At 51.3% G+C, this 25,243-nt stretch overlaps 1 protein-coding gene across 1 annotated transcript in view; it reads right to left on the bottom strand.

Moving 5' to 3' along the window:
• Positions 1-25,243, bottom strand: part of ZHX2 (zinc fingers and homeoboxes 2) — a 142,221-nt gene that overhangs the window by 73,498 nt on the left and 43,480 nt on the right. Inside the window, exon 2 of the mRNA XM_031439566.2 lies at positions 11,914-11,984. The gene's annotated coding sequence lies outside the window, so the exon portion shown is untranslated. The remainder of the gene's footprint in view (positions 1-11,913; positions 11,985-25,243) is intronic.

The raw sequence follows: 25,243 nt of genomic DNA on the forward strand, positions 1-25,243 counted from the left end.
TTCCAAGTTTGTCACTGAGGACTCTGCCTCCTGGACGGCTTGATGGTTCCGTCAGATGAATTTTGGGAAACATGTTACTGATTGTAGTAACAGTCCTGACTCTGTACCCCTCCTAGGATCCATACTGTTTGGCATATAACCTTGTTGAGCCCTCCCACTGTGACTCTGACCACGTGACTTGCTTTGGCCCATGGGATGTTTGTTAGCAGATGGGGTGTGAGCCACGGCTTGGAAAGGCACTGGTACCATTCCGCTTGCACCCTTGCTAGTCTCCCATGTGAACGTGCCTGGGCAAGACTGCTGTACAGTGACAAGGTGTGGAGTTTTGTCAACGCACCCCTGTCACCCCAGCAGAAGTCATCTTAGACCAGCCAGCCCCAAAGATAACGGTAAGCCCAAAGATCAAGACCAGCAGAGCCTCTTAACTTACCCTTACCTGACCTCAGGTTCGTGAGCGAACCCAAGACAGACAGGCTGAACCCTGTAGATTGTGAGCTAAATAAATACTTCTTGTCATTCAGGGAGGTAGGTGATTATTTGTTATGAAGCACTGCTGTGGCAGTAAATAGCTGATACACACACACATATATACTAAAAAATACAGTACACGATAGCTTTGATTACAATTTGCTACACAACCTAAACCATCATTTCTTTGCCTCTTTCTTTGCTTTTGGAGGTGCTGGCCCCAAACATTTTTATCTTCCATAGACATACACACTAGATGCACACACTCACATTACTCCCATTAAATCCTGATACGAGGAAATGGAAAACTTTAAAAGGCTGGGCTCTCTCTCTCTTACGTCTCATGCTTCCTCTTCCAATCCATTTATCTTAAATAAAAATCAAATGTATTTTTTAATTAAATGGGTTATATTTGTTTAAGGTAAGCTTCCACTCAATGCCAAGACTCTGCCTTTTGAATAGTCAACCAGACTGTGGGTTTCCTCCACGTGTAGCTTGTCCAAGCTCCTCAGAGTCCTCTTAGAACAGAACTGCTCCTCCACCTTCCAATCCCATCCTCTATCCACGAAGACCCACGAGCCTTCAGGGCATCTACGGCCACTTCCTCCTGACAGCTGTCCCCAGAGCCATCCAGGGAGCCACCTGTGCTCCCAGCACCACCAGTATGCTCCTTGTGGTGTTGGTGTTGTGCTTTGCATTTTGTTAGGTGGCAAAAGCAGGCAAACTGGATTTGAATTCCCTCTACTGGCCTCGCAACTAGTTCCCCAACCCCTCTGAGCCTGTCTCCTCACCTGCCAGGTAAGGACAGTCATAATGAAAGTCTCTCACAGCGTTGACTATGAAGATTAAATGAGATAGTGTGACTCCACCACTGCATAGTGTCCGAAGGACAGTAAGCCCTTAATAGACGTCAACTGTTATGATAATTGTATGCATGGTACCATGGGAACCTGAGATCCCAGCTAGCAGTTTTTTTAATACTCACCATGTGCCCACTGTTTTGAGTATTTTAAGAACTATTGAGTGCTTTTTATGTATTTATTTCATTTTTTAAAACCTCATGACAACAGTTAGGTTGTCATCTAGGTAGCATTATTATCTCCAATTTATGGATGAGAAAACATCCATAAATTGGCACAGAGAGGTTAAGTAATTTACCTAAGGGCACACAGCTAATAGATCACCACGATAGCACTCTCCCCACTTTATTACAGTTATTCACCCTTCCTTCCCATTGGGGATCTGCAGTCTCCCCAGTGCCCAGCGTATAGCTGGGCCATCCTAGTGGTGGAGGCTTCCACAGCGTGTTTTGTGTCCCCCAGTCTTTCCTCTCTTGCATTGACCCCTTTGAGGGCAGAAGACTGGGTGCCGGATCCCTGCACCTGCTTGTTACTGAATTGACCGAGTGGGACCAGATGGTGTCTTGAAGAGGAAAGGAGCTCCTTCTCACCCCCGTACACACAGGGGTATGGGCTCTCCGTGCCCCGTCTCACAACTCAGCTCCATCCAAGACACAGAAAACAAACCAGGCTCACGGCTGCCTCGGGCGAGCGGTGCTGCAATGAGTAGACCGGTGTACAAAGGAGCATTTAATAATGCTATCACGCTACCCCGTCCTCGCGGAGCCGCTGTGACATTCTGCATGAAAGAAGTGACAACCCTCAACTGCTGCGTGGAACGGAGGCCTGGCGACACGCCGGCTCCCAGCCCCCAGAACGCTCGCGTTTTCTGGCAGCGGTTGGCACGCGGGGATCAGGGGAACGGATGGCTTCGTGTAAAAACGTCCTCGCGGACCCCTTTAAGCGCTTCGTAGTGTGGTTGCTCTTCCGACTGCCTGTCAGGAGCATAATTTTCATTAAATATTAAGAAGCTGTTTGTTAAAATAATGTTGTCATGGTAACCGGGTGGGGGGAGGGGTGCTGAAATAGGCTGGTGCCGCCCGAATTGCTGCTGTGTGTTCAAGTGCTGGGCGCTGCTTAATGAGCTTCTCTGCGCACCTCCCCACAACAGTGAATGTGGAGGGCCCAGGGGTTTGGGGTGTGCCCCAGATGTCACTGTCAAAGATGTGGGCGTTTATGAGTCCGGGTCCTGTGCTGTGTTTGCTACGGATGGATGACGGACAGACGGATGGATGGAGGGATGGATGGATGCCGGAGACGAAATTTCAGACGTTCGAGTCAAGAGCTGTTTCTGCCAGCTCTTCCATTTTTCAGTTTCTCTTTTACAGCGGAAAGGAATTTTGCCGGAGACTTGGGGGAAAGAGGTGAGGAAAGTGAATGGGGAAAGGCACGCGGCCCAAGACGGCTTTGCCTGCAAGGAGAGCTGATGGCAACAACAGGGCGGCAGAGCAGAAGCGCGCAGACTCGGACCGCCTGGGTTCAAATCCCGCTCCATCTCCTCCCCGTGTCGTCACGGGTCGGTGACCTGCTCCCCTCAAGCGGCTTCTGTTTCCCCACATGTCACAGGCGTTCCTGAGCGTGCCTCAGAGGGCTGCTGAGGGGGTTCAAGGCGATGGAGCTCTTAACAGTGTCTGCCCAGTGCAGACGCTCAGTAAGTCCTGCCTACCACCTCCGCTACTCCTCCCGCGCTGCCGCCGCAACGATGGTCACGGCTGCCCCTCCCCCACCCCACCCGAGGGAAGGCCCCACGGTGGGTGCTCCTTGGTCCAAAGGTCTAATGGGGCCCTCACTAGCCAGTGCAGGACCCAAACCCAGGTCTGGTAGACTCCATTGCCCATGCTCTTTCTGAGGTCGACAAACTTTCTAGAAAGGGCCAGACAGTAAATATTTTAAGCTTGGCAGGTCACATGCAATCTCTGTCATATATTGTTTTTTTTTTTTTAAACAATCCTTTAAAAATATAAAGCTGTTCTTAGCTCACAGGCTGCTCAGAGACAGGCATTGTTGGCTGGTCCCTGCCAGGCTGCCTTACGAGGAAATAGAGGGAAAAACGAAAGCAAAGTGAAAGGAGATGTAGATATGTTTTTTTCCCCCCTCGCTAAAAGTAGGTTGAAGCTACACATAGAAAAGAAAGATTGGGGTCTAGGAATTTGTTTTACTTTAAAACTCAAAATAAAACCAGCCATGGTGATTCACTGTAGCCTTGTCATGCTCATTCATTGTCCAGGAAAGGGAGGCACAGGGAAGTCGGGTGACCTGGCCAAGGTCACGCCACTAGTAAGGAACAGAGCTGGGACATAAACCTAGGTGGTTGGGTACCAGACAACCTCCTCACCACCCATCTACCTCGACCACTGTTGGAGAATCTCTATTTTCTGTTATTGGAGACCCCTGACATCCTCCATCAGCAGACCTTCTGATAAAGAGCCACACTTTGGGGTCTGGCAGGTCTGCAGTCCAGCCCCAACTTGACTATCACCGTGTCTATGACCTTGGAAATGATTCACTTTTCGGCACTTCAGTTTCCTCACTGGTAAAATGGAGATATTTGTTGTCCCCCACCTGTAGATGGTTATGGGGATAAAATGAGTTAAAGGCATGTAGGGACTTAGCAAGTGGCTTGCACATGGTAAGTGTTGGATCAAAGTCAGAACTGATGATTGGAACCATCACTGCAGCAGGCAGAATAACAGCCCCCAAAGAGTCCCTTGCCCTGAACCTGTGAATATATTACTTTAAATGGCAAAGAGGAGATAAGGTAGCAGATGGAATTAAGATTGCTAATCAGTTGACCTTAAAATAGATGATCCTGGATTATCTGGGTAGGCTCAATGTAATCACAAGAGTCAAGTTAGAGATGGAAGAGAGAGGCAGAAGAATCAGCAGCAGAGCGATGCAGCCTGAGAAAAACTAACTGGCTTTGCAGGTGGAAGGAATTCAGGAAGCTTCTAGAAGCTGGAAATTTAAGAAACCGGATTTTCCCTTATGAGTCTCTAGATAGGAATGCATCTTATTGGCACCTTGATTTTAGCTCAGTGAGACGCATTTCAGACTTCTGATCTCCAGAACTATACGATAATAAATGCATGTGGTTTAAGCCACTGAGGAATGTGTTACAGCAGCCGACAGGAATAGGAAATTACTACAGCATTTGCCCTACACGCCAGAGGCCCCCGGGCATCCCCACAGCCTGGAGGAGGAGGGGGCTTTCTCTGCAGGTTCCCTCTGCTGCTGCCCAAGCAGCAATCCTCGGCTTAGGGGCGGACTCACGGCCTGAACCTCTCAATTCCAGGGCATCTACTAGGGCGACCACAGAAGCAAGGCCCTCTTTCTGCGGGGGCTGCCGAGGGAAGGCGCTGGGTCGGTGGGGGAGATGTGCCTTGGGGATGCCCACTCAGAAGAAAGCTGAGTCAGGAGATGGAGAGAGACCACACCCGCTGACGGTGTTTAGATCCAGCTGGGCTCCAAGCCAGACCAGCTCAGGCTTTTCAATTACACGGGCTGCTTTTTTGTTTGACACTTACATCAATATGAATTAGACCTCTATTTTGTAACTGAAAGTCTGACTAATATAATCGAATGTCCACTTAAGCACTGTTACCTACTAGTTTGCAGTGTTATCCTTTCCTTGGCCAATATACTTTGGGCTCTGAAGGAACATGAAGTGGGGCTTAGGCACAGTGGGGTTCGGGGGGTGGTGCGCCATTTCTCACTCCTCTCTTCATTTCTCCTGTTTAGCTCAGATACGCTGAGTCTACGGCTACTAGAGGAGGGAGTGAAGAACCCCTCATGTGCTACTGAATGGGGTGTGGTTTGAACATGGACCTGGACCTGTGGGAGAACCAAATGCCTATAATGGGGTCTTCACATCTGGTCTATTAGGGTTGAGTGAATTTCATGCTACCGGCACGTGGGATGGTTGTGACTTAGTTTCCTGATTGAGCTGTTTCCTCTGGTCTTGCCTCTTAAATGTTGGTGTCCCAGGGTTCCGTCCTCTGGCTCTGAGCTGTCCCGGAGAGAGTGCAATCCCCCCACGGGCTCACCTGTCTCCTCACCAGCTGCTTGTCCATGGCTATCCTTTCCCAGTAGGCCTGAGGGATGTGGCATGTGACCTTGATTATGGCGATGCCTGCCCGCATTGATGTTTCATAGGGCAGCAAGGGTCGGGTGGGGGCCAGACCACAGCTGGGGAGGGTGACACAATCTGAAAAGAACACAGGTCATGCTCACCTTTCCCTCCCTCAAGAACACACTCATCAGGTTGATAGATAATCACTGCCCTACATACAGATGAATCCCGAGTTAATCCATCCCCTTTGGAGCTTGCTTCTGTGTTCCAGGCCCACACTGGGCATTTCCACTAGGATGACGATACAAACACTAATCCTAGAACAAATGTAATTCCAGGTCACATGACTGAGGATGCCCTCTGTGCCAGGCATCCTTCTTAACACCTCACACATACTGATTGGAACAGCCCTCTCAGGCGGGTAATAACTGCATAATCCCCATTCTATAGATGAAGAAACTGAGGCTCAGGCAAGTTAAATGACCCCTCCAAAGTCACGCAGGTTGTAACTGGCTGAGCCAGGATTTGAATTTAAGTCATTTGGACTCCCAAAATCACCTATTCAACCACAGCTCTACACTGCCTCCCAGCCACTAGGTGTCCCACAGGTGTGTCCAGTCCTACATTGCCAGCACCTTCTGTGACATCCGTTACTTTTTCTCTATCTGTTTGCTACCTGGTTAACAGGATCACTCTCTTGGATTCCCAAGACAGGATCCTGGGGCTCACTCTTGACCCCTCTGCCCTCACTTTCCATGTTCAAGTCCAGTCAATGCTTTCTCTGAATCCGTAATCTGGAGCAGCCCCCTCGCTCCACCCCTGCTGTGACCACTGCAGTTTAGGTGACCGTGCCCTGTCTCCAGGGTCGTCTCTCTGCAGCTGCCTTGTCTTTGATCTCTCTTTCCTGCAGCCCACCCTCTGCACTGTGACCACGCCCAGTTTCTATACCCAAGGTTGCACTCACTTGGTTGAAAACCTCTGAAAACTCCTTATTGCTTCCTGCAAACAGTTCCACCCTGAGCATGGCATTCGTGGACATCTGTGCTTTAATTCAACCCAGCTTGCCCATCTCAACTGCCACGTGCTCCCCCACTAGGCTCTACTGGCTCCAGCAACACCAGACACCAGACCTCCCGGCTGCCTCCAAACGTCTTCCTGTCCCTCTGCACCTCCGCCCCGGCTGCGCCTTCCTCCCCGTCTGCAGGAATCCTTCCGCTCCTCCAGGGTCTGGTTGAAAGCCTCCCTGAACCCGCAGGCAGAATGAAGGGCTTCGTTTCTGTGGGTCCGTCTTGGTGTCAATCGGGCGATCCCATGACACTGACTTCTGCATTTATTTAACTACCACATTTGTTTTACTAATACTTTTACTCAGTGCCAGGCATTGTTCTAAGCATGTTTCATAAACTCAGTCATCATAACTACCCGACCTGGTGGCCTGTTCTACAGAAGAGGAGACGGAGGCTCAGAGAAGTTACGTAACTTGGGCAAGCTCACAGGGCTAGGTGTACAGCTGGGATTCTAACCGAGCCCGTCTGGCACCAGAGCGCATGGTCTTAACCGCTCTTCAATGCTGCCTCAAGCTGGGTGGTGTAGACAGTACCCTCTGCGGAAGCCCAGAGAGGGGACAAGGGCCTGGGGGGAAACTATAGCACCTGCTGAGTTTGAAGCGATGGGCCACCCCTGCCCAGGCCTCCGTGGGACAGCTCCCCAGGCGAGCCTATGTGGGCTGTGCCCTCTAACTTCAAGGCCTCCCCCTTGTTCACACGCCCTCAGCTCCATCTTCAGGACCTAAGAGTCTGAGGCCAGACAAGGCTGAAGGGTCACCGCAGCAGGGAGTGGAGGCTCAGAGGGAAGAGTGGGCAGGCAGGCCGAGTCCCACTCCTCTTCACCCTGCCTGTGTTGACTCCTACACAAGCCTTCCCGGGGAGGGGGCGGCTGCTCAGGCAGGGGAGCAAGGCTCTTCTGTTCTAGGCCTTGGAGAGGGGACAGAAAAGAAGCGTGAGGTTGCCTGGCCCAGCTCACCAGGCCAGGACAGGAGAGGACCAGGAGCAGGTGCTCAGGGTTGGTCAGAATAACCAGCGGCACATGCCTGTTGCCCTCTTAGAACCCAGCTCTGGGCCGACAACCCAGGAGTCCTGAAGAGCTCACCTGGGCTTCCAGGCGCTCCCCCTGCCTTGACTTCTGCGACCAGAGGCACTGCTCCTCCAGCTGGCGTGGGTTCCAATCCTCCTTCACATTGATTTAACTGGTTTTTATTTTTTAAGTGTAAACTGAATCTTTCCCCTGAAGATTCTCAGGGACTAAGGCTGAAAGAGGAGTTACAGTTCAAACTTCTTCCCCATTTTCAACAAGTAAAGCCCACCCTTTAGACACAGTCCCACTCAAATTCAGTTTGTGTCAACCTGGCATTCAGCCACCTTGGCTGTCTAGACTCTCCCTACAGTGGGAGTGCATGCGGGTGTTGACACTTGCTGACCTGAAGGGTCTAGTCACCGTGGGGTTAAGTCCTCTCTAGAGACACCGCTAAAGCATTTATGCACATGCTCCTCAGGACCCTTGGAGCATCTGTTACTCCCTGCAGAAGACTGAGAGCAGAGGAACTCAAGTTGAAGGTTTAAGCGCACCTTTCCTACTGAACAATCACCAGTAATGAAAAAAGAGCCTCTGAGAAACTAACAGGAGTCATTTGAAAAACTATGATACCATTAAAACAATCTGTAACATCATTTTCTCAAACATATTGCAAGAAGCGAGCTCTGCTTTCAGGGTGAATGTGGATGGGCAGTGGGAGAGAAAACAGCATCCCTGGGCCATATTTTGTGAGCGAGATCTTCTGCGAGGTCTCTTCCACGTTTTACCTCATTTACTCTCCTGAAGAGCCCTGCAAGGTTTATTATTTCCCCATTTTACAGATTGAGGAACTCAGGGGAAACCTAGTTCTGAGCTATTTTGTCCCATCTGCTGGATATAATTCTGGAAAAATAGCTTATTCCCAGCTAGCGCAGTGAAGTCTCTCTTGGCAATTCAGATCCCCTGGCAATTTGAAATAGAAGCAAAGCTGCCCATGGAATGATTTTCTACTTTAAAAAAAGTACCTGCTTTTGTTAAAGTTTCATTGGTATCTATCCTAAGCTCATAAAGAGAGTAAGTGCCCTAGAAGCACAGGTCAGGCCTGCAAGCACAGACCACAGCACCAGCACCTGTTAGCTAGCTGGGCTGAGCTGACTCCGGGTATTGAAGGATAATAAAACTCACCTGCTTGCAGCAGACACCCTCAGACTAACTTTCCACTCACTTGGGTGGGTCCTAAAGTGGTCCAGATTAATGAGGTTTTGGTGTGCTTTGCCTCTCTTGATGTAAAACAAAGTTGCTAAGTTAATACCACAAAGGGAGAGAGCAGGCAGGGGCCTTGGAAATCGCTGTTTCAGATGCCAAAAGGTTGCACGTGTGCTGAGTCCTCCTTACTGTTCCCCAGCAGGCATCACTAATCCATTGCAGCACACTCTTTCCTGGGTGTGCCTCAGAATCCTCCGCCCAGTGCTCCTGGCAGCCATGACCAGTTGATCAGCGTTGGCAGATGAAATCTATTTGCCAGCCCTGGCCTAGCCCGGTGACCTCATCTGAACAGAGGTGGAACAGAAGCTGAGAGAGGCCAAATGACTGACGGAGCCAGGAATTAGGACTTCTTCCCTCTCACCACTTTGCCTTTGAAGCTGCCCTGGGAAACGCTGCCTCATCCCTGTCCCCTTCCCACTGAAGGTAGAAGTGAAGTTGGGGTCATTTGGTAGATGTTAGGGCTATGCTGGGAGAAGGAGACTGGTGTACGATGAGAGTTCTTAGGACCCCATGTACACAGGGGCTGTGCTTATGCCACAAACAATACTGGTTTAAACTACGATCCTATAATCCAGCTAGGATCACAGGGTGATGGGACAGGAGAGGCAAAAGGCAGGCCCCCAATAGTCCCAGGTCCACCACTAATGCAAGAATTGTGACCCTGGCAAATGTTTCAGGCAAATGCCATTTTTACTTGAAATATGCTTCCCCGGGGTGGTGGATGGTGCCTTCTGCAAAGTGAAGCACTGTTTTGTTTTGAGAATCTGTCTTCCAGCTGAGGAGACAGCCAGACCTCACTGGAGAAGGGATGGGGAACCGACACTGACACAGGCTACAGACTACACCACCCAAGCTCAAGTCTTAAGTGATTTTCCATCTGTACCAACAGAATCTCTCCCTTGTGCCCGTGATTTTCAGTTTTCAAGACCACTTCCATGAGGAAAGGAAGCCCACACTGGTTTCTCGTTCACTGGGAGAAGGAGAGGTCCTGAGAAGTCAAACCACTCTCCATGAGGCCCCCCAGCTAGTAATAAATAGCTGAGCCGCCCTTGCCTTTGGACCAGTGCCGGGACCACCAGAGGAAGAGCAGGACAAATGGAGCTGCCCTTGACCGCCTTCTCTCAGCATCTCTGTTTTAGAGAGTGAGCTTAAGGGGAGTGACTGCTTTCCCCATCCCCTCCCTGCAGCTAAGCCAGGGTTTCTGATTCCCAGCCCAGTGTTCTGTCCCCTCACCCATGCTGCTATTTCCTGTCCCTGAACCTTAACCTTAACCTGGGGTCATGCGGCCCACAACTAGAACGAGAATAAGGGCTCATATTTCTTGGGCACTTACTATGTACTGGCACAGGGCCAAGCAGCTTTGCATGAATTAGTTCACTGACTCTTGACAGCCCCCTTCATCAGTAGGTACTAGCATATGCCCATTTCACAGATGGGGAGACTGAGGCATAGAGAGGTTGGCAACCTGCCTGAGGCCCCACAGCTAGTGGAAGAGGCAGGATTTGAACTGGGAAGTCTGCCTCCAGGGGCCCTGCTCTTAACCACAGACATCACCTCCTGAACTGCCTCCCTACCACTTTCCCTTTGAGTCACTCAACAGTCACTTCCTTCACACCTACTATACGCCAGGTCTTGTGAATCAAGGACACAGCCTCCATCCTCAAAGCCCAACTCATGTCTGAAGACTTGCCAAGGAAGCATGACGGTCACTGTTCAAACTCACTGTTCAGCCCCGCCCCCTTCCCCTCCTGCCTATGCACAGCACTCAGGACTGAACGTACAGCCTCCACATGACGACGGTCAAATTCGATTCTCATCCAGGCTGTCAGTTTCTTAAAGAAAAACACCATGTCTGGCCTCGCACAGCGCCCTGCCCTTGGTAAACATTTACTGCTGCAGCTGCCCCAGGCCAGGGGAAGAAAACCTGGCTACAAAGCACAGAGGGAGCCCCCGTGCTCATTATTCAGACCTTCAGAGCCTCGCATTTGCAACAGGTGTCTCTCCGGGTGACTTCCCCATCCAGGTCTAGGGTGCGACTCTTCTCACCCACAGCAGGCCAGGTTTTGGTCACTCGAGGACATGATCTTGCCAAAGGACCTTGGTTCTCTTGGGGAAGCCACGCTTACTGTCCTCCCACAGCCTGGGGTTGGGGGACGCTGCCACAGTTCCCCCCCTCCACTCCCCATGCCTTTCCTTCTGGTCCGTGTGGTCTGGATCCTGGGCAAGTCTCTTGGTGGCATAACTCACTGGCAACACTGTGGTGGTCCTGCTATGGGAAGCCTCTGATCAGAGCCCCCATCAGGTTTGGAGAGTTGTCAGGTGTTTGGGGTCACACCCGTGATGTGTGGCTGTCTGGCATAAGCTCAGGTGTAGCGGCCAGTGGACAACAGGTCTGAGGAGAGACCATCTCATCCAGAAGCTTCCAAACTGCTTCAAGCGGGACCCTCCCACATAAAACAGGCAGCTCTGAGACAGGGCGTGTGTGTGTTCACAAACTCTTCTCACTCACTCTCCCTAAACTCTCTTGGCATCTCCTGCTCCTCTGGGATTCTCTGTCATCATGAAACAGTCTGTAAAACACTAATCCGTCAAAAACACTTTCTACTTCAACATTTCCCATCCGTGTTTCTCCAGCCTGTGCTTGAATTCTGCCAGTGACAGGGAACTCACTACTTAAAATGGACATCGGTTTTACCGTTGCCCACCTCTCATTAGGAATTTCTCCTTAGGTTGAATCAATAGCTGCCCACCTTCCTCTCGCCAGTGACAGCCGTTTAAAGGCACAAAGGTGACTTCCTCACCTCCATTTACTCATGTCTCCCCAGGGCTATGGTTTACAATCGGCTGTGAGCCAGGTACTTCCGTCTCTATTCCAAGAATCCCTAAAAACAATTCCCAGCATGTGCCCTCTGGATGGTGAGCAGACAGAGGATGGCACAGCCACCTCCAGGCTGGAAGGGACCCAGTGACTTCCAAGGGACTCACCCCTGGATTCTCTGACCTGTGCTGTGTCCACTGCACCTGGAGGGCAACAGTTTCAGAGCCGCAAAACTCAGCTGCCCCTGCCCCACCCTCTCATCTCCTTTCCCTTCTTGAAATCCAACTGAGACCCCGACCTCCACCAAACACACGGTCACTCACCAGTCCTGTATTGCTTACATCCTGGGAATCTTTTTACACTTTGACTCTGAGAGCAGTCAGCGCGTCGAGACCTACAAGGAAGAGACACTCAGTGTTAAAAGCACAGCAAGGCAATTGGAGGTTCAACTGTCAATTCTAGAAGGTCTGCGGCACTGGGATCCTGGGATGGAGATGGGGAGGACAAAGGAAAAAGGAAATGGTCAGGACCAGCCTGATCATTAAACTGACCTCAAGAATCTCAGGGCTTTGTGATGGTTCTGAGGAAAAAAAAGACCCTCACTTTGGGTGAGTCAGCAGCTTTTTGAGAAGCAGGCCTTTTAGAAGAGCAAAACTAAAAGCAAGATCTGCTGGGTGGGGGTGGGGAGGCGTCTCTTGAACCCCACTCTGAGTTTCCTTGAGTCTTTGGTGTCTGTTCCTAGCATCCGCGGGGGGTTCAGGATTCCATGTTGGTGACGGTGGAGCAGGGAAGCTCTGCACGCAGGCCTCAGGTCCAAAAGATGCCGCGGTCCTGGAAACAAAAGCCCTTAACGCGCCATTTCTATCCTGGGAGACTCCTGCCAGGCGAACCCCGTGTGCTTTGAAAATTCCTCAGGAGAGCTGTAGCCGGAGGAACAGGCGGGCGCCCGGCTCAGAGGATGCGTTCCCTGAGTGGCAAGTTGAGGCCTGAGCTCTAGAGGTTTCTGCAGCCCAGGAGGCCCACCTGCCGCACGCACGTGCGCACGGAGCAGCCTGCCGTGAGCTGCAGCTGGGCCACGCGGCCCCTCGCTCCCCACCCCAGCCCGCCTTTCAAGCAAAACTTGTTTTTTCTTGTTGCCCTAAGAATTCTGAGGGGAGCAGAGGTTTTCTCTATTCATCTACGCCTGTTCTCAAAGGAGCACCCTTTGGGGAAAAAACATCTTCATGGCAATAGTTTCTGTTGACTGGGTCCTTGCGATGGACCAGGTGTTATACACAGCGGCTCTACATTCCAAAGTGGAACTGCATCCCCTGGGAGCTTGTTGGAAAGGCAGATTCCCGGGCTCCACCCAGCCCGACAGAATCAGAACCTGTGTTTTAACAAGCTCCTTGGGTGATTCCTGGGCACATTAAAGTCTGAAAAGTGTGCACTTATAATCCTCTTAATCACAGAAGGAAGGAAGGAAGGAAGGAAGGAAGGAAGGAAGGAAGGAAGGAAGGAAGGAAGGAAGTCAGGAAGTCGCAGCCTATTGCCGAGGTGAAGAAATAGGTTCAACAAACCACAACTGGCTATTATGATTTTAGAGCTGCTGTGTGGTAGGGCTGATCCAAACCTGTGTTCGTGTGATTCTGAAATCGGTGTTCCTTCCCTCTGCTACTTTGGGGAAGTGAAACAGGAAGGTGATGGGATGGGCAGGCCTGGCTTAGTGGGCGTGGCCAGGGGAAGAGCAATGGGTCAGGGGTGGGCTGAGGACTTTAGGCCCTGGAGAGAGGGGAGGGGGCTGCCGGGTGAACGCTCAGAGAGGGAGGCAGGAGATACTGGAGGCTGGGGTCCCCTCCTCCTCACTGTTGTCAAAGGCCAGCAAAATTTCCCAAAGTTCATTCACACTTCTGCACTGAATCCCAGTAATTCATTTATTTTGATTCCATGGAGTTTATCTATATTTGCCCTCTGCCCTAAGAACTAACCATCCAGCAGGAGAAGGTACCACGGGAGGCAAGCTAACTTCTGTGTCCCAGCACTGATTTGCAGGGAGGACAATACTCTGTAAAGCCTTTTTTAGTTTAGAAAGAACTTTTCATCCACTAGCTAATCTGCCCCTTAAAAGAACTTGGGGAGTGTCACTAGAGCTATTTTGCAGTTGAGAAAACTGAGGCACAGAGAGGTTCAGTGGTTTTCCTGAGGTCACACAGCATTCGGGCAGGCTGGGGTTGAGGTCCTCTGACTCCAAGTCCAGAGGTGTGAGCTCAGCTGTTTCTGATGGGGAAAGCAATCACATCACAGGTTTATGACGCCCTTGCTAGTGTCACTGGACTCGATATAGTCTGGGTTTACCCTCTGCTCACAGAATGGGTTTACTGAAAGGCTAGTGGACCAAGGGGAAAACAGTCCACAACCCACACAGGGTGTGCGATCTAAACTGGCCAGGGGGCACTCTTGGTTTATCAGTTAGTCATGTATTCCATTATGTAATGTTCTACTGCCCTTGCTTCTGTAAGATTAGCACATATAAAGTATAATGGGGACGGTGTCAATAAAATGTGGAGGTCACCTCGCTTCATAGGGTTCCCAGCACATTAATATTTTGCATCACCAAGTGAGGGCGGCTGGATGCAGGGTACACACAGCTGAGCAGAATAAGCCACGGGGGACCCCTCCATCCCTCCCAGCTCTTCCTCTGGACTCTGAGTGGCCGCGTGCTCTGTCTTAGAGGCTCCTCTTGCTCATTTCTCCCTGGTCTTTGTGCAAAGGCTGTGGGCTAGAGAGACCATCTGTCCCTGCTACACTCTGGCAGAGCCTGACGCCGCTCTTGCACCTGGAGCTTCCGATAAAGATGATCCGTCCCCGTCTACCTCTGAACTCATCACCCTCAGCCCTTCTCCAGCCCCTTCCATCAAGTTCCCCTCTTTTAAAATAATAAATATATTGTCCTCTAGTTACTCAGGTCTTAAAGTTATTGTTGTATTTTTTTTTAAATTCAAAATTGATTGCACCCTTCGAGCTAGGCTGGTGTCATCGCTTGGACTGTGCGTCCTTCCAGTCACATGGATTGTGAATATGGCCCAGTGGCTGCAGCCCAATTGTCCCCAAAGCGCTGTGATTTTCAAATTTTTCAGAATGCAGAGTTTTATGGGAATGCATATATCATTTTATAGCAGAAATGCCTGCATAATGGAAGTTATATTATAGGTACTAATATCTACACATAACAAATCTAGAATATACATAGTTATCAAATACTAAAACATGTTCCTATTATTAAACATTGAATATATTAAATATCTGATGAACAACCATTTACTGTGTACTCATATATATCGGCTTCTGTGCTAAGCACCAGAGAGATATAAATAAATAAGACCCAGTCCCTACCCTTAGGAAACTCACAGTATAAAAAAGGAGAAAGATACGTAATAGACAACGTGAGAAAGGACAACGTATATAGACGTGGTACAGGTGGGAGCAGTTAGTAGACGCCTCATTTGTCTCAGGATAATGACCATGGTCCTCACCCCAGAGCCTCCGCGCCTGCGAGGTCTGGCCCCTGCTCATCGTCCCCACCTCACCTTGCCCTGCTGTGTTCTGGGCTTGCAGATGGATAACCTTTTTGAAGCCACTGTGCTCCCTGCAGCCACATGGCTACCTTGGTCCCTCCCTCTTCAATGCTCTGTCCTCCCTCTTCCCTGAATCAAGCCCTGAGTTACCCCATAGGACTGAGGGAGGCAACACATAGGAAGTGCTTAGAATCGTGGGAGCAGGTATGTTAGCTACTATTATTCTTGGTGATACTTCTTATTACCCTCAGTTGACTGGGTGCTTCTTCTCAAGCATGGAGGCGTGGAGTGACGGGGCTGGGGCTGCCCAGTGAATTATTCTTGGAGCTGGGGAGTCTCAGTGAATCGGTTATCCTTTCCCTGTTTATCCTTGAACTCAGCACTGCAGCATCACCCAGCAGACACGTGAGCCTTCCTAACCAGACTGGGGGACAAGCACTGGTCTCGGAGACAGGACACCCGAGTCTGCTCCTGGTTCTCTCACACGCTTATTCTGTGCCCTCATGCCAAGCACTTCTCTTACAGGGGACCTGGGTTTCCTCCTCAGCCAAGTGGGGTTTAAATAGAACCTGCCTCCCGGGGCTGCGTGGGGGATCTGATGCTGTGGTCCCTCTTGCACATGGAAAATGGCAGTTCTCAGTCTGAGCGCTATGAACAGATGACGCACAGGGCTTCCTGTCGTCCTTTAGGCTCTCAGTGTGCACACGCTTCCAGTCTTCCTGGCTCACAACTCCTTTTCACCAGAAAGTGCTCACATGGAGCAAAATCCCAACGAGGGAAAATCTGCCTGTAGGATTTTCCCTACTGGTCCCTCATATTCCTTTTTGGCCTAGTTTAAACCTACCGTATCGCTAGACAGCGACTGGGGGAAAAGAGGAACGGTATTTTAAACGCTGGTAGAAGAAAAACACCCTCCCCTAGGGTCACTCCTTCTCTCGTAGTTTATTCCAGTCCATTTTTTCACTCTGCAATCATTTAGCAGATGAGTTAGAAACTCCGGGACTAATAAACAGGTCATGGTGTCCCGAGGCGCCGGCCTCCTACCCCGGAGAGGGTGAGGAACCCGTGGAGGACAGGGCTGGGGAGCCATGGGCCAGGGCAGCCTGGACACAAGAGAGGAAGGTCAAGTTCGAAGAAGGTGGAAAGCTACAAGCCACTTCTGTGCAGCCATCGCTCTGCAAGTCAGATGTACTGTCCTAAGTGCCTGCCTTTGCTCTGGAAGATGTTTTACTTTGGACACCGACGACAGCCTTTAATTCATAAGAGCCACCAGTGAATGACTAGCACAATGGCCACTACTCCCTGAAGGCCTGCTCTGTGCCAGGCGCCAAGCTGGGCCCTCCCCAGGTCTTACTGTTCTTTCCCACAGCAACTCTGAGGGCGCACCTCAATCTTAGAGTGATCGAATTCATTGCCCTGAGTCACAGGAGTAGAATGTCCAGCACTGGCGTTTGCACTCAGGCCCGACTGAACATAGTCTTTCCATTTCCCCATCACGTGGCCTCTTAAACTTAGACGCCATGACAAGAGCTGCTGGCAAACTGGGCCATCTCTTTCACCAACCCCGACCCACGCTTCCACGAAGAAACCCCAGGAGTACAGAGGAGGCTGAGTTTATAACCTCCCCGAGGTGTGTGGGTGCAGCTTGACGCTTGAACATTCATGAGGATGCTGAATTCTACTTTAGAATTGATCTCTATTTGTTTCCAAATATTTTCCCCTTGAAATTGTGAGGACCAATTGACATGCCAAGAAGATGTGCCCAGCACTGGGCAGGACAGGGTCTATTTAGCTCATTGCTGTCTCTTCATTCCCCCAACAGCTCTTTATGGGGCACTGACTACAGGCCAGCGCTGGGAAGATAAGGTGAGCCCCGCCCTTGCAGTTGGGTTGGAGGGGAAGACGCCAATGGTATGACGGTGCTCACTGAAGCGCATGCAATGGTGGCAGGATGGCCAGGAGGGGCACGTGAGGATACAGCAGATGGGGGTCTGGGGGCTGCACAGCTGGATCTGAAAGGCAAGCAGCAGCGAACCAGGTGAAGAGGGAAAGGAAGAGTGGAGAAAGTGAGAGAGCGTGTGTATGGGGCCATGGTCAGAGGAGGCGTGGCAGATACCGGGTAATGGAGGCTGGCTGGAGTGGCCGCAGCCGAGCAGGCCAGACAAAGCCCAAGCACCAGTTCTTCCAGGTACTTGCTGGCCTTTAAGAAGTTGGGTCTTTATACCTGTGAATGATGGGAAGTCACCAAAAGGGCTGGATTCTCAGGGTCTGCAGTTCTCGGCACACGGTGGCCCTCAATAGCGTTTGCTATGCTGGAATCCTGTTTACCCTCTGGCCCCATCAGGTCCCCCGCAGAAGCACCTCCTGGGACCCTGCCATCTTTAGAAAGGGCAACCCCAGGGCAATCTGATTTGTGTAGGGAAAAATTCTCCCTGGGCACCTGGCCTGAGCCTCCTTCTGTCAGGCCTTGGGGAACCGTGGCTCCGGCCTGGCTGCTGGCAGATGTGCGGGGATGAATACACCTTTGATTACAGCTCATGTTTCCGAGGGAAAGACACAGCTCCCTGGAGACTGGGAATCTAGGAAAATGAGCCCTTGCAAAAGAGACGTAAGTGAGCTGGAAACACAAGCCCTCTGGGCGGGCAGTGGTTTCTTTCTTTAAAATAAACAACAGCAGAGCGGAACAGCCTGGACGGGAAGCAGGTTTTCCATAATCCCTACCGGGTAGGACTCAAAGGCAAGCGGTAGAAGGTGGTTAGAGACTGGTCTGTGAGAGAGTGGTACCTGCTTAGGATATGCAGATGTGATCCCTGAGAACAGATGCGCCTGCCTCCCTCCTTGGTGGGGAAACTCAGCTCCTGGGGACATTAATTTAACCCTAATTTCTTTACCATAGGGAGACTCATGGACCCAGTTTAGAATCTGGTTTCTATCATCTGAGAGCTTTGTGTCCATTGATAAATTATTTTATCTTCCCTGAGCCTTAGTTTTGTTATCCATAGAATGGGATAAGATAGGCTTAGATAATATTATGAAAGTAGGCCGCTGAGGTTTGAACTGAGCGTGTCTGGATATAATTGTTCCATTTCCCCCCACACTGCCTCTTGAACTTGGGACATGCACCCCCACCCCAACATCGATTATCTGGCACATAATAGATGCTTAATAAATGCTAGTTCTGCCTCCCTTCTTTCACCTGTCTATTCCCTTCTGTGCTTGGGATAAATCCAGGTATCCAGGAGGCTCTCTCTAAACCCATGTAAATTGGGTCCTTCTCTGTGCAGCGCAGTGACTGAGGATGCAGAAGGAAGAGGCAGCGAGCTGCGTTTTCTCTCCACTGCATCCTGTTTTGAACCCTTTATTAAATGTCTTAAGTATTACTTGCCTTCGGGTCAAAATGCAGTTTCCAGAGATTTCCACTTTGCACTCATAAATGATTCTCGCTAAACTCTCTTTTAAAAAAAAATTTAATGTGTGTGTGTGTGAGAGAGCAGAAATGTACTGACTCATCGCTGGAAAAACTCTCTCTCCCCAACACATTCCAAATCTGTCGAGTCACATGAATTGAGTAAGAGCGCTTAATGTGGCTGCGAGCCCCAAGCTGGCGAGCGGTTACGCCAGCGAGGGCTCCGTCTCTCCCTTCCCTGCTCCCTGCTCCCAGCCAGTGTAGCAGGGGAGGCTCTGCAGATGGCAGTGAATACCCGATGCAGGTTCAACGAATGCAAGGACTGGAAAGGACCTGGCAACTCCCTAAAGCCCAACTAGAATTCTGCGAGGAGATGTCATATGTTTTTCCAAAAAAAAAAAAAAAAAAAAAAAAAAAAAAAAAAAAATCAAATACAAATTTGCATATAGGATTGCCAAGATCTAACAACCTCACTTATTGAATCATCTCTGCTGGGCACGACATCAAGCAGTTGACATGCACGACTCGTTGAATCTTCACAGCCACCCCTTAGGGAGATTAGGGTTATCCTCATTTTACGAGTGAGGAGACGGAGGCACAAGGGTGAGTAACTTGTCCAGGGTCCCACAGCGGGCGGGTGGTGGAGCTGAGACTCAGCCCCGTGTACAGACGCTCTTACACAGCCTACGATTCATTCTGAAAGGAAAGACTCCTTTTGCATAGAAGAGAGGAAACTCCACTTATTCTGCAAATATCCATCCAACACTTAGAACACAAACACGGCATCAGATATCAAAGGGGAGACAGGTGACAGGTGTGGGCAAAATGGGGGCAATTTGGTTACTGTGTTCCACGAGTTTGGACTTGTATAGGGGAGCTATGATGTATGCACAAATAATTACAAGTAAGTAAAAATGGTGCTGGCAGGATTATAACATGGCATGCATGGGGAGGGCTGGGGAAGGTGATGGCCCTGGCTGGGGTGATCTGGAAGGGCTTCCTGGCAGAGTTGCCATTTCAGCTGAAGGGAAGGACAGGAGGTGGAGGAAGGAGGTCCTGCCTGCCGAGTCTCAGTGAGTATACACGAATGGCTGATGGCCCCAGGGGTTCTCATCTTGGTTCTGGCCTGGGACCCAGCCGCCCTAGGGGTGGCCGTACTTTCGTGTCTGGCAGCTGAGGAGCACAGGCAGAGGGGAAGGAGGGGAAGAGGTGTACAGGAACCAGAAGACTGGGGAGAGGAGGCAGGACACTGGAGCCAGGGGAGGGGTGCAGATCTGGCCAGAGCAGAAGCTCCAGTCCCACCTCCAACCGGGTTGGCTCAGAGTGGGGCCCTGGCTCTTGGGCCTCAGTTTCTCCCATCTAGAGGGAGAATCATGAAGGAATTGCTGGAATGTTCCAGCTGGGCAGAACACTGGAGACCAATGACCCCAATTCATCCCATCCATCTGTAGATGAGAGACCCAAGATCTGGGAAAGCTGGGTGAGTGGAATCCTTGGATTTGAACCCAAGTTTGTGGGATGAGGACACAGGGGCCTCACCTCCCCATCTACCTGCTCTTTGCACATCCACACGTCAAGGGACATGCCATCCTCCATCAGAAGGCAGGAAACTCCAGGCATATTGTTGGAGGGGAGATAGGACCCCCAAACGTGCCTCAGCTAGTCCAGCGGCATCTGGCTCTGACTCCCCCAGTGGCCCCGGAAAGCTGGGCCACAGACCCGCCGCGTGGTCCCCTCTCCCAGCCCTGGCCAGCCTATCCTCAGAGCACCCCTCCCCCTGACTCAGGAAGTTTCCAGGAAACCGTGACCTGTTCTCCGCAGCCATGATTCTCCCTGACATAAAGTCCATCTGGTTGTGACTCACAAGGCTGGATTTTCCCCCGGGGCCCTGCATCTGGAGTAGGGAGCACATTCTCTCAAACTAACAACCTATCCACCCGCCGTGACAGTGGGGGCTGCTGCTCCTGTCAGCTCAGGCCGAGGTCATCCAAGTGGCGCCTCAGGCCTCCTGGCCTGGCATTACTCTCAGAATCAGCCTGGGCCTGGGCACTCTTTGAGGCTCCCTCAGAACCAGGCTCTTCTACCAAATTCCCCTCTTCCCCCGGGGCTGCTCATCTCCCCTCGCCCCTCACCCCCCCCATCCTCCTCCTCCCCTGTCCCTGCTCACAGAAGAGCAGCTCCCCGAGGGCTGGAGTGATGGGGAGGGCGGGTTGGAGCAGGGAGGGGCTCCAGACAATTGGTGTAAACACATGTGAATGCCAGGTCCACCACTTCCTAGCTGTGTGACTATATGCACGTGTCACCTTGGGGCTGTGTAGCCTCAGGCACTCCATCTGTAAAATGGGCTTCTTAATGCTCTCTATCAAAGGGGCATTGTGGGGATTAAAAGGAAATAAAATGTGAAAAGCTCCTAGCACGGTTTGGGGCACATTGAAGGCACTCAGCAAGGATGCTGCCGTTCTGATGGGTATCGTTCACCCCTTGCCTCTGGTGAGGAAACGGAGACCAGAGCCGCAAGGCCACACCAAGGAACAGAGCCGGTGAGCGGCAACACCAGGCCCCCTCGGGCCTCCAGTAGGGAGGCCAGATGCCTTCCCCCTTTTGGCCCCCACCTCTCCACTCTGACACACCCAGAGAGGCCTTTGTGCAGACAGTCTAATGCTTCTTGGCAGCTGCCACATGGATCGCGGGCTTCGCTGGGAATCCCATCCAACCTGGTGATTTCAGTTTACAGCTGCCGGGTCCACGTACCAGTGGCCACAGAGAGACCCCGGTGGAGTGGTGGCCTCAGTACACAGATTTCAGTGGCACTAAGATTCCTAACAGTGACTCAAGAACGGCGCGTGATCTGGATTTCAAAACCACCTCCCCTTTCCGTGATATCCACATTGAAGGTTTCTTGGCTCCTACCCCGCCGGGGACACGGGGACTGAGAAGGGAGGGGTGCTGGGGCCGGGCCCACTAGCTGCTTCTGAACCTCTGCCGGGGGCTAAAATCGGTCTCTGAAGAAAGAGAGATTGTCCATTTCCTTTTCCTCTGATGCCTGGGAAGATATTTTACCAGACGAAACTAAGTATGGGGAGTCCGGGGACAACATCCTCGCCCAGGTCCTCCCCACCAGAGGTGGGCAGCGGGGCCCGCAAGCAGACAGGGCCCGCGCAGAGGGCCCAGGCCGCTCCCACACAGAACTGTGCTCTTCAAGCGCGTAATGAGGAGAGAAGACAGTTAGTTTTGGGGGTGGGGTGGGAATCGGGGGCAGGGGGAGGTGTTCTATTTATGAAGAATGAAATAATTACATTCAGGTCAGTGGTCAGGGGAGGGAGCCACTGGGCTGAAACAAATTTAGGGGCTGGTGCAGGGTGAGGGGAGGCGAGTGGTGAAGGGATGGGTGTTGGGGATGCTTCAAAGCGGGGACTGTGTCCCCGGGGCCGGCTGGCCTCTGGGGCCAGGGGCTGGCTCGGCAGCTCTCTCCTAAGGCACACACGTGCACACACACACCACACGTTGTCCCTGGGAAACACTCGGGGGCTACGAGGCAGTGAGGCCATCCCCATACTCACTCGTTTATTCCTCTCTGAAGACAAATTTTAAACACACTCACTGAACTGACCCAGCTCAAAGCGAACCCTTGTTTCAATGAGGCCCCCCTCCCTCCCGGCAGATCCTTCTCATTTCTCTCATAGATGCGGGCCTGGCCCAAGACGTATGTGGAAGCCCTCTTTTGGCTCTGTCTTCAGAGTCAGGTTATGAGGCAAAGTGTAAAAGTGGGCACGTTATTGGATAATTGCCCCTGATTCTGACCACCTCTCCTCCCACAACTGTATTTCTGAGGGACGTCACAGTCCTGGTTCCACAGATGTGAGTGGTGGAGCTGCCCGCAAAGGGCAGAGATTTGCCAGCACCGAGAGTAAGAGTGTGGTGGTGGTGGGGATGTTCTCGGATGTTCCAAGCCAGGGCGCCACCTTTGGAATAAGGGCTAAACTGCCCAAAGGGACGACTTGGATGAACACCCAACTCCTTTGCATAGGCAGGTCCTGTGGCCGGGCATACTAGGGGATGATTATTTCTATTATTTTTCTAGAAGTCAGTTGTACAATGTCGTGGCACCTGCTCTGGACATGGCCCTGGGCCAGGCAGATTTGAGCTGGAGAGTCACAAGATACAAGGAAAGGCCTCTGTTCTCCATTCACCCGACGGGGGAGCCAAGACTCACACCTGAGGAGTCACCTGGGATGGATGAGGTGGGGCCCAGGGTGGCTCCCTTCCAGAATCTACTGTAGAAGGGTGCCATGAGGGTGGGGGTCAGGACAGGAGGTGGCGGAGGTGGGGTCTGAACCCTACTTCAGTGAATGGGGAGCATGGGAAGGTGACTGGCAGAGGGCAGGGGGCACCCAGGGCAGGAGGCAGGGAGGAGAGGACAGGCTCTGCGTCAGCATGGCCCTGGATGGGATGTTCAGGTACACTTGAACGTCAGGAGGAAGGCAGACGAGCAAGGGAGAGGTGGGGCGATTGCTGATGCGGGTGGGGCGGCGGGCTGGGGGGGGGTGTGTGTTGAGGGGTGAGGGGTGGGGAAAGGAGAATTTTAAAGGGCCCCAGCCCTGCAGCAGCCTTCCTGCCTAATGAGTATCACTGGGGAACATGGATTCCTCTAGAGCGTGGCATCCGGGAACCCCACAAATCCTACACAACTTGGAATTGGTTCCAGGGCTGAGTGTGGACAATGCAGTTACATTGTGCCTCAGTTTCTCTGTCTAGAAGCTAATCCTGAAGCCAACAACTGCTAATGTTCGAGAGGCAGCCCCTGTCCCACGCACCCTAGCTCTTTTCACTCGGCGATGCTATTGCTACCGCTTTCACACGCTCTTGGCTGTGGTGGTCCTCGGCCTCCCACACTTAACATGCCACGCATCTGACCTCAGACAGATTCTCGAGGCTAAAATCAAACCAGACATATAAAAGAGGTCTGTTAATTAGATGACACTCTTCAAACGCCCGTTCCTGTGGCTGATGGGATTTGTCGCTTTACTAGGCTTCATCTACTCAGATTCCACCACGGGGCAAAGGTTACTTAAGGCCTGAGTACAACATGAAAAGAAAAGAAAAACAAAAGAATCACTTTCAAACATTCGCAGAGGAAAGATCACGTGGATACTGGCACAAGAAAAAGCTACCCGAAGCCTGAAACGTTAGAAGGCAGGACATCGGGGCAGGGGCGGGAGGGGGAGGTTTGTTTCTTGTCTTGAGCCCAGTGCCCTGAGAAGGGGTCATTAATGGCTCCCTGGCTCCTTAGTGGCAGAAGGAACACAGCGCCTTGCCAGTGGCATTCTTCACAGACAGGCTGCCTGGGGATGGACTTGAGTGCCCCCAGCTCACAGAAAGCATTTATTCAATGCCCAGGAGCAAGTGAATACGACCTGCTCTCTGCCATCAGAAGGCCCGGTGTTTGGAAAAATACACAATGCTTCCAAAAATGAAGCCCAGTAGATCTCCTGATCTGCCCCTCCCCTACCCCTGAAACCCACTCCTCCGCAGATGTCCCCACCATCCACCACCCACCAACCCACCCGGAAGTTGGGAGCCATCCCTGGTTCTCCCTCTCCATCCACATCCACAGCTAACCCATCCTCGGGCCATCCTGGGGATGCCCACATTGCCAAATCCACCCTCTTCTCCATCTCTGTCAGCGCTGTATCATTTCTTGCCTGAACTTCCAAAGCCACCTCCCAAGTGGGCTCCTTGGTTCCACTTTTGCTCCGTGCCCCTCTACCCAGAGACCTTCTGCAAATGTAGATAAGATTGCATTATTTTCCTGCTTAAACCTTCGAAGGCTTTCCACTGAACTCAGAAAGATCCAAATCTCTTTGCCAAGTCTGACGAGGCCCAGGGTTGTGGCTCCTGCCTCTTTCCCACCCAGCACCAGCCTGAAACTCTGTTTCCCCCGCTGTGGAATGGGTAGAGTAATACCTACCTTCCAGGCTGGTTGGGAGGGCCGGGGTGGGGAATACATAAAAGCGCTTTGTTGACTAGGAAGTGCAGCCCAGTGTAAACTCTATTCCCATTATAATTGGGCTTTTGTGTTTTTGCTCTTGTTTTCATGGTTTCCAGTTCACTGATACCTTTTATTATTTGCAATTTTAGATCCTTCAAGATGTAGGGATATTTATACACACAAGGTAGTACTGAAAACTACCATGTTCGCATCTCAGTATTCCAGAGATAACCAACCACCCAGCTATGGTGTGCTTAAAACCTGGACAGTGTTTTTTCTTTCCTGGGTAGAAAACCAGAATTTTGACTATGTAGTCAGACTACTAGAGGCCTGGAGAGATCTCATTTAAATCATAAACCAGCTCATTATGAAAATGATAAAAGAATGTGATTGTCAATGTCTCTCCAACTTTCTCAGTAGCATCAGGTAACGTTTATGAAGCCCCTACTTTGTGCCAACCCTGGTATTAAGCCCTTTTTATACTTTACTTTTGTTAATCCTTACAATAACATTAAGAAGTGTTGTAATTGTCTAGGTGAGGAAGCTGAACCTCAGAGAGGTCAAGTAACTTACCCTAGGTCACACTGCTAGGGAGACAGAGAGTTCCAATCCTTCGTCTGTTTTAATAGCCCATGTTCTTTTGTTCTACCCTATGTGTGTTGGGAGCTGGAGAACCAGGAATGTGTGTATCTGTGAAAGGGAAA

Source organism: Camelus dromedarius, chromosome 20, assembly GCF_036321535.1.
Source record: "Camelus dromedarius isolate mCamDro1 chromosome 20, mCamDro1.pat, whole genome shotgun sequence".
Taxonomy (NCBI): domain Eukaryota; kingdom Metazoa; phylum Chordata; class Mammalia; order Artiodactyla; family Camelidae; genus Camelus; species Camelus dromedarius.